General features: G+C 46.8%; 1 long non-coding RNA gene across 1 annotated transcript; it reads right to left on the reverse strand.

Annotated features, from left to right (window-relative positions):
- Positions 1–5,679: 5,679 nt before the first annotated feature.
- Positions 5,680–7,574, reverse strand: LOC119289834. The gene is made up of 2 exons (XR_005141621.1): positions 7,336–7,574; positions 5,680–6,183 (listed from the first exon to the last, which is right to left on the reverse strand). It is a non-coding gene; the product is annotated as an uncharacterized LOC119289834 (long non-coding RNA).
- Positions 7,575–7,796: the final 222 nt, after the last annotated feature.

A 7,796-nucleotide genomic window follows, 5' to 3' on the forward strand; every position in this document is an offset into this window, starting at 1 on the left:
TGCAGATTCGTCTCAGCCAAGTGCATCTACATGCGTCCTGGCTACGGCACGTCACCGGCGCATGCGGGTGCGGTGCACTCAGCTCTGGCGGCTCTCCTGCTTCTACAGCGGATTTGACCGATGCCTCGTCCACCGACGCCGCGTGGCCCATTGGTCGCTCGCGTATCCGCGCGTGGATGCTGGGCTACTCGTGCTGCTTCTCAGGCATATGGGACTGCGGTCTGCGAATCTTCAATCTTGTGATCGATCGGACTGATCGTCTGACCGTCCACGATCCACTTCATACTCGCCGTGTGATCGGTCTGATCAGCTGTTGCACGCGCCATCGTAGGTCTGTGAAGATGCGTGCCTCTCCACCTACCGAGCATCGGGCTGCCGCTGTGTCGCCTCGTTGGGCCGCAGCACCGCCATTCCGTGGTTCTCCTTGCGGCTGCAACAACTCGCGTGTCGCCGCTGCCTGCATCGCCCCTTCGGGTCGTAGTGCCGTGATAGGCAGTCCCCGCCGCCACTCCAACGCTGTTCCCGCGGTTGCACCGACACGTGCTCCGTTGCTGCGCCGGCCCTTTGGGCTATAGCACCGCGGCCGGCGGTCCACGCCACCGCCCCGAGGTCTTCACGCCGTCGCCCTGACCTGCCGGCCGCCGCCGCGTTGCTCCTTCGGGCGTTAAAGCCGCGGCCCGCGGTCCCCTCCGTCGTCACCGCGCGTCGACCTCGCGTGGTATGCGCCACACCTTCACCCTCGACGCGGGAATGCCACCGTCCGCGCCTGTCTTCGTCACGCTGTCGGGTTCCTCGCCTACTTCGAGCACCGCTGCCGTGCTACCAACTTAGCCGCCGCCGCCGCCATCAGGCCGTCGCCGCCGCACTTCTTCAGTCACCGCCGCCGCTACCTCCGTAGCCGCCGCCGCCAGTCCACCCCCTTCGTCTCCGTCCAGCACCAGCCCATCGTCAGCGTCGCCGTCATCTACCCCGACCACTTCGTCTACTCCGACCACCATTGGTGACATTGGCTCCGCGCCGATTGGCGCAGCAACCGTCGTCGAGTCCTTCTCTGTTGGCCTCTCTGACTTCCTTGACATGGCGAACAGCTTGTCCAGGTCCCTCTCTAGGCATGCCCAGTGCTGGTAACACTGATGCGTGCATTCGTCCACGACGTGTCCCCGGGCCTGGCAAGCCTGGTGTTGTGCTTCGTCAACTTTGTCTTCGATCGTTTTCGCATGCCCGGTGCTGGCAACACCGACGCGTGCCTTCGTCTACGACGTGTCCCCGAGTTTGGAACACCCGGTGCGACGCCTCGTCAACACCATCCTCCTTCCGGCGCACCACTACCTCGACACCACTGCGCCCATGACTAATTCGGCGCCTCCTCGTGCCCGCGGCTCCATGGCGACTCCCTCGACACCGGCTACCCCGACTCGACATCGACCATGACGTTCTTTGCACGGCTACCTCGACCACGGCTACACCATCCTGCGCTCTCGGTTCCCTTGACATCGGCACAAAGGGTTATCATCCGCTTGAGCAACTCGCCGGCTTCCTCTATAGTCAACGTGTCCGCCACGCGACACCGTCTGCGACGCTCCCGAAACGACTGCGGGGGGATGTCAGCCCGTCGGCTGCTATTATCTCTAGTCTGACCGTCCACGACGCTCCTGTTGTTCGCAACACTACTGCTACGACTGCGGGGGGATGTCAGCCCTGTCGGCTGCTATTATCTCCAGTCTGACCGTCCGCGACGCTCCTGTTGTTCGCAACACTACCGCTACGACCGCGGGGGAATGTTAGAGATATATATATTTGGTACTCCCTCCATCCGAAAATATTTGTCATCAAAATAAATAAAAAAGGATGTATCTAGAACTAAAATACGTCTAGATATATCTCTTTTTATTCATTTTGATGACAAGTATTTCAAATGGAGGGAGTAGTAGAGATTGCCCAGGATTAAATAGAGTTATTTCCATCTTATCTCTAGAAGGTGTCTTGCCCTTCAAATCTTGTACTTAATATATACTCGCCCTCGAGGCTTAGTAATACATCCATCATATTCCGCAAATTCTCTCTCTCCCTCTCTAACACGGACGCTGGCTGGTGGCTGATGCCCAGTGACAGTGATGCCATGGGAGGAAAAGCCATGGACGATAAGATTGGCGTTTTCAGATACACTTTCCTCCTGCCCTCAGCCATGGGATTGGGGTGCAATACTTCATAAGTTAAGAACCGACGAAAACTCCAACATCGAAAATATAATAGAGGATGCATATGAAATCCATTTTTGTCGAACTTGAGCTTGCCATGAAGATAACCATAAGCTCCAAAACATCATATCTTTCCTTAATAATAAAGCACGGATTGACTCCTTGGGTTGACCATCACAATACGTTTCTTCTCGTGATTTTACGTTTTCAGTTTGGATTTAAAATATATACGTGAGGTGATACTAATTGGGAACGAGGCGATGTGCATCGAACGTTCGTGGGTCTGCGTTATTGGGACTGTAAAAACTTAAATATGTATCCCGTCCGGTTCACTCACGTGGCCCGTAACACATGCAGATTCCTGATCTGACCAAACACGTCTCCTGCTCAAGATGGATATAAAAAGCCAGCCCCTCGCAACCTGGCCTGGCACAACACGCGATGTACGCCGGCGCTCGCACGGCCGCCGAAGTAGGCGCCATGATTTGGGCGACGAAGTTGGCCACGACTGGCGACACGCGAAGAGGGAGAGGTCCAAGATCACCGTGTCACGAGGTTCTGCAACCCGCGAGACGAGGCCGCGCGGATCGTGGACTACGGCAGCGGGGCTGTCTATGGCACGGACCGGCAGTTCCAGGGGCGTGCAGTGACCGCTCCCCTGTGTCTCCATGTCTACCTACTTCGTTGAGGGAGATGACGAGCCTGAGCGAAGGCGCTCAATCATTGTGTATATCCAGATTAGCAAGAATGCTGGTGTGCTGAAAAGCATCAACAAGATTGAGCGGGCATTTTTGTGGTCAGCTAGCGACACAACTACAGAAGCAAAATGCAAGGTCAATTGGGAGACAGTCTGCCGCCCTACACAGCTCGGTGGGCTTGGCATACTCCACTTGGAGAAATTTGCGAGAGCTCTCAGGCTGAGATGGCCCTGGATGGCATGGAAGGACCCGTGTAAGTTGTGGGTTGGCCTGGGCAACCCATGCTCCGAGGTGGATATGAACCTTTTCTACGCATCCACAGTCATCACCTTGGGCAATGGAGGGAAGACACCTTTCTGGGAAGCACCATGGTTAGGAGGGAAAAGGCCAAATGATATTGCCCCACTCATTTTTGCGGCCTGCAAGGGAAAAAAATGGTGCGTGAGGGAGGCCATGCGCGACAAGGCTTGGGTGCACAAGATTAAACCTTCTACCGACCTCACGGTGGGGCACATTGTCCAGTTTGTTGATCTCTGGGTGCGGCTCCTAGGCATACAATTACAAATGGACGTTGACGACGACATCACTTGGAAATTTGAGGCAAATGGAGAATACTCGGCAGGCTCTGCTTATAGGGCACAATTCTTGGGCTCCACCTCCACAGTCATGAACAAGACCATCTGAAAGGTTTGGGCGCCTCCCAAGGTCAAGTTCTTCTCATGGTTGGCCATCCAAAACAGGATATGGACTGCGGATAGGCTGCAGAAGAGGGGTTGGGAGAATTGTGACCTATGCGCCCTTTGCAGGAGGGCCAACGAGACATCCGGTCACCTCTTCTTTAAATGCCGGTTTACCCTGCGTATTTGGAGAATGGTCAAAGCATGGCCTGGACTTGGGGCGCTGGAGATGAATAGATGGGGGACGGAACGCAACATCAAGTGTTGGTGGACAAGCATGTCCAAACCAAATACAACAAACAGAAAGGCCATGGCCTCACTCACCATGCTTGTATGTTGGGTCATCTGGAATGAGAGAAACGCTAGAGTCTTCCAGAAGAAATCGACGCCGCCACACTACATTCTAAAACTCATCCAGGAGGAGGCCAGGACGTGGGTCACCGCGGGGGCTAGACATCTTAGCATCATCATATGCCGCGAGAGTAATTCGTTTGCACCTTTTGTTGATAGGCTATGTTGTAAAGCCGGTTCTCATATACTCAAAACTCTCCTTCTTAATTAATAACGAGGCAAATCTTTTGCCTCTGTTTAAAAAAAAAAAAGATTAGCAAGAAGCCAACAACAGGGGATTGTATAAGTCTAAACGGCCGCCTGCTACGCAAGCTCATCCCCTGCCTCTTCGCTCCTCCACCATGGGGTAATCAATCACTCAAAACTCGCAGGTACATCTTATATTCTGATCTATCCTATGCATGCGTGCGTGTGGTTGAGGAGCTGCCCTTTTCTGACTTGCATGACAAGTTCTGCAGCTGCATATGATTTCTTCAGGACCATCAGCATGGATGTTCAGATATGGGTTTCTTTCTGGCCACCCACACTTACGCCAATATATATGCATGCAGATAACAATTATATTAAGATGTGTCTCTGTGTTATCATACAATTCTACCACTACATTGGACGAGGATGAGATGATTGGGCTGAAGGCTCGGCACCATATTTATTGCCAGACAAGATAAGTTATCCACATTACTTCCTGCCTGGTCTCCTTGGAATATAGGAAGTATGTCTACTTTCTATACTATGAGCATACGTTTTCTGAATCAAATATGTATCACTGCATTTTCAGCCATGCATGTGAATGCTTAGGAAGACACAACATAAATAGTTCAGTTTTGTTGTTGTTCAATTCTATTTAACAGATGCAGACCCACACATAAATTCAACTTTTATTACTGACACTTTGTTACAGAGAATACTTTCCATTAGTATTTCTCCTTGATAATTTATTTTCCCCTTGGCATCCATCCACCTGATGGAATCTGATAAATTGATCTTGACTACCAATCTGTCTGATGTAATCGATGAAGGACATGGCATTAGCAGGAGCCAACATACTGTGCGAACCGTGAGCAAAACCCTATATTTTTCAAATATTTCTTTTTTTTTTGCGCCACTACTACTCAGTGAATCATCAGTTTTGTTTCAATATTGTTACAACCAGCCATCAAAGCAGAAGATAGGTGGATTGTTGAAAAAGATTGGTGGTCTGCAATTCACTTTTGGACATGAGGACATCCGTGTGAGCATCTTCAAGCTGCTCTTTTTATTAGCTCACAACACATGGTTTGTGTCTGTCTGTTACACTAGGATTAAACAAATAACAGAAAGTTAAATACTCAAAGGTTGACTCTACCATGAATTTTTAGCCTCTCACTGCAAATGTGATAAAAATTTATACTGCATTACATGCATAAAAATATAGAGCCACCATGTGATCCACGTAGTTCTTTTCTAAAGACTACTTTTATTGTTTTTCTTCTTTCCACCACTACTCTGAATATTTTGGTGTACTGAATAATACGTGTCTCAATTCCAGACTTCTGTCTCAGTGGTAACAGCTAATATAAGTTTTGGTAGCTTAAAAATAAATTTATATTATTTTTCAATTTAACTAAAAAATTGCTAGCATAGAGGCATGGCAAATTTGGCTTGCTTTGTACTACTAGATGACCCGTTGCGCCATGACGCAAAAAGCGAGAGCATAACAAGGATTGGAACCATGTAAGTAAGAATGGTCTAAAGACTGATAAAGTCCCCTCGGCATAAGGAAGTAGATACTCAAGAGTCTTAGATAGCATCTTCATACATAGTGGTATATATTACAGTGCATGGTAGTATGATAGCCCAGAAGAAAGTTATGAAGGCAGTTCATGATTGCTTATTTATATTGGCATTAAAAATGAAGCTAAATAAGTAGCTATATCATATAGATAGCCTTGGTGTGGTTGAGCTTTTTATCTTCTGCTGGTAGATAGGACAAAAACATCCAGTCATCACATCAGGTAGAGTCATCGCTGCATGTTCCATTAGTATCGGAGATCACCTAATCATCCAAGCAACTCTTCATGATAGGTGTGCTCGGTTGGCGGTCATTGGCAAAAGTACAAATGTCTTCCATATCACTTAGCTCATAGTCCAAGCCGCAATAATATTTGTTTGTTTTCTGGAGAATTCTCTTCGGATTTAAAGTTGCATCGCCTAAGGCCCAATAAATTGCATTTTCTGGAGAATGTTCTGCAGCGTATCTTTTCCAGACATATGATGTACCTAACATAAAGGTGATAGTATATTATGGAGAAGCGACACTGAACACCTAAGTATACCCATACATGAGGTCACCAACCACAAGATCCAGGAGACATGATTTTAGGCTGGGTATAAACATACATGCACACAACTGAATTCAGATTACAGTGTAAGCTAAAAACAGGGGGTAAATCATTGTGCAATGTTTAAATTAGACAGAGATAAGGGGAATGATTGATTAGTAAATATATATATATAGCTTCATGTATACCTAATTCAATTGTTGGCTGACAATTTCTCTAATGTACATCTCTGAAGATACATTACAATAACCTGCCATAAAACTTGGAACTCATGTGAACGAATGAAAAAAAAACTGATATTGATGAAGCTCAAGTCACCAACTGTGCAAGCAAGAAAAAAAAGAACATCTGATATTGATGAAGCTTAAGTCACCAACTGTGCTAGTACCAGAACACAAATAAACAAAACACGAATGAATCAAGTTATGTGTAAAATCTTGATCGATTGTTTTGCATTATGTGGGATACAATAAAAAAAATCCAGATTCTCCTTGGTTTTGTTTCTTCTTTAGCCATGTAGACAAAATACTGGCAATATCATTTATTAAACAACTTCCCCTAACTAAGAAATCCAGCAAGCTACAAAAGAAAACCCCACTTTGTCATTTCCAAAGGGAAATACAAAAGTGAACAACAAAACAAAGAGCAGTGTTGATATAGCTTTATCATGCAATGCAAACGTCAGGATACAATGGAAGAAGGCCTTTCAACAAGAGGCTTCATACATAAAATTCAACTCGGGAAAATATTTTTCACCACTTATAAATGGAGTAAGAAGCAGTAAGGGGGTACACAAACAATGACATGCCAGTGTGCATGCAAATAGCTTTCGAAATGAATGGACGCCACAGGAAAAGTAAACTTCTACAGATTACCGAAGAGATAATAAAAGCTCTGAACTCAGGAAATCTAAGAAATGCTCAATTCAGCTCTGAACTCAGAAAATCTAAGAAATGGTCGACTCAGAAAATCTATGAAACTAAGTATTTTCGGCCGGGAAAACAAAGATGCTTGCTTCTACCATGAATCGCAGAATTTCCAAATAGTTGTGCTCACAAAGCCATTTAAACATAGAAGGAAACGGTAGTACCTTGTGTATTTGTAAAAACCAATCAAGAACAGAGTTGCGAATTAATCTCTTTGTCTTGATGCCCTCATCACCAGGCCGACCATCACTGATACCTTCTCTTTAGACACGAATGGAGAGAAGTTGTATTTGACTATTAATCACCTTGAATCTCTGCTGTTTGGAGAAAGCCTGAACATTTAGTCGGTATAGTGCCTCAATTTTTGCAGAACATCGCCTAAGATTGTCATGATGAATAGCATCTTCCGTCCCTATATACTTGACAAGGGCACTGCTAAGCACCGGAAAGTAAAGCATAAACACAAGTTACTACATTTAACCCCATGCCACGGAGAAATAAGTCTGCCCAGCATGGGCTCTTGTATGAATGCACCATATTTTTCCAATATGAAACCATCATCTCAATTATGACATGGTATGCACTGATTCTTTACAAAAAGTAAAAATAGTTCTAGACAATTAGT

This window comes from Triticum dicoccoides, chromosome 4A (assembly GCF_002162155.2).
Source record: "Triticum dicoccoides isolate Atlit2015 ecotype Zavitan chromosome 4A, WEW_v2.0, whole genome shotgun sequence".
Classification (NCBI taxonomy): domain Eukaryota; kingdom Viridiplantae; phylum Streptophyta; class Magnoliopsida; order Poales; family Poaceae; genus Triticum; species Triticum dicoccoides.